This window comes from Salvelinus namaycush, chromosome 31, assembly GCF_016432855.1.
Source record: "Salvelinus namaycush isolate Seneca chromosome 31, SaNama_1.0, whole genome shotgun sequence".
NCBI lineage: Eukaryota > Metazoa > Chordata > Actinopteri > Salmoniformes > Salmonidae > Salvelinus > Salvelinus namaycush.
The window spans coordinates 26,271,900-26,272,847 of record NC_052337.1 but is presented as its reverse complement, the minus strand read 5'-3'; positions in this window follow the sequence as shown (position 1 = coordinate 26,272,847).

The following is a 948-nucleotide window of genomic DNA, read 5'->3' as shown; positions in this document are numbered from 1 at the left end:
GGGATGAGATATGAGGACGGTACAAGGATGTGTCATGTGACACCAAAGTTGTCCTGCCAACTCCACCATCATGTTCGACTAATGAGTCACAGTATGTTTAATGTAAAGCTAAACCAGGCTGTGAAAGTGGATCAGATAACTCCAGGCTGTATCACAACCGGCCGTGATTGGGAGTCCCATAGGGCGGCGCACAATTGGCCCAGCATCGTCCGGGTTTGGCCGGTGTGGGCCGTCATCGTAAATAAGAATTTGTTCTTAACTGACTTGCCTAGTTAAATAAAGGTTAAATATGTTAAAAAAAGCAGTGTTTTTTTACAAATGTAAAACTCTGAGAAACACATAGCAGCCTCTCCTTTTTCAGTGCTTACTCTTCTTGACTATAGGCCTGCCTAGCTGTCTAATATGCATGGATCCTGTGTTCACGGTTGTTCAGACAGACTGTGGTTTCTGGTGTCAAAGGACATTGGTACAGTATGTTCCTCTTTCCAGGATCTATAAACAGATGGGGGGCCATTCTGTTCAAAGTCTTGCCTTTGTTTGGGCCCCGCCAGTGATGAAATATTGATGGAAAAATATAAATATTTTGCCTAGTACTTAATGTTGCGCATCTGATAGGGTTCATGAGTGTTTGGGATCCCCTGTCTCTTGTTACAGCCAGTGAGATGCCCCATCCTGTACCACTCCACCATTCACTAGTAGACTTATGGGGACAGGGCTAATCGATAGCCTTTTACAATGCCAGATAGTTACCAAACTGTCTATTGGTCTACTCTAGTAGGTCTCTGTGGCCATACTGAATCTTGTTCACTAAAATAACCCCCCTCCCAAAACAATATGTTGGGAAGTTTGGTAGATTCACAATGTGGTCCCGCATTAAAACTGCACAGAATTTCCATTTTGTATTCCATCATCTGCAAAAGAATATCTAACACACTTTTTAAATTTCCC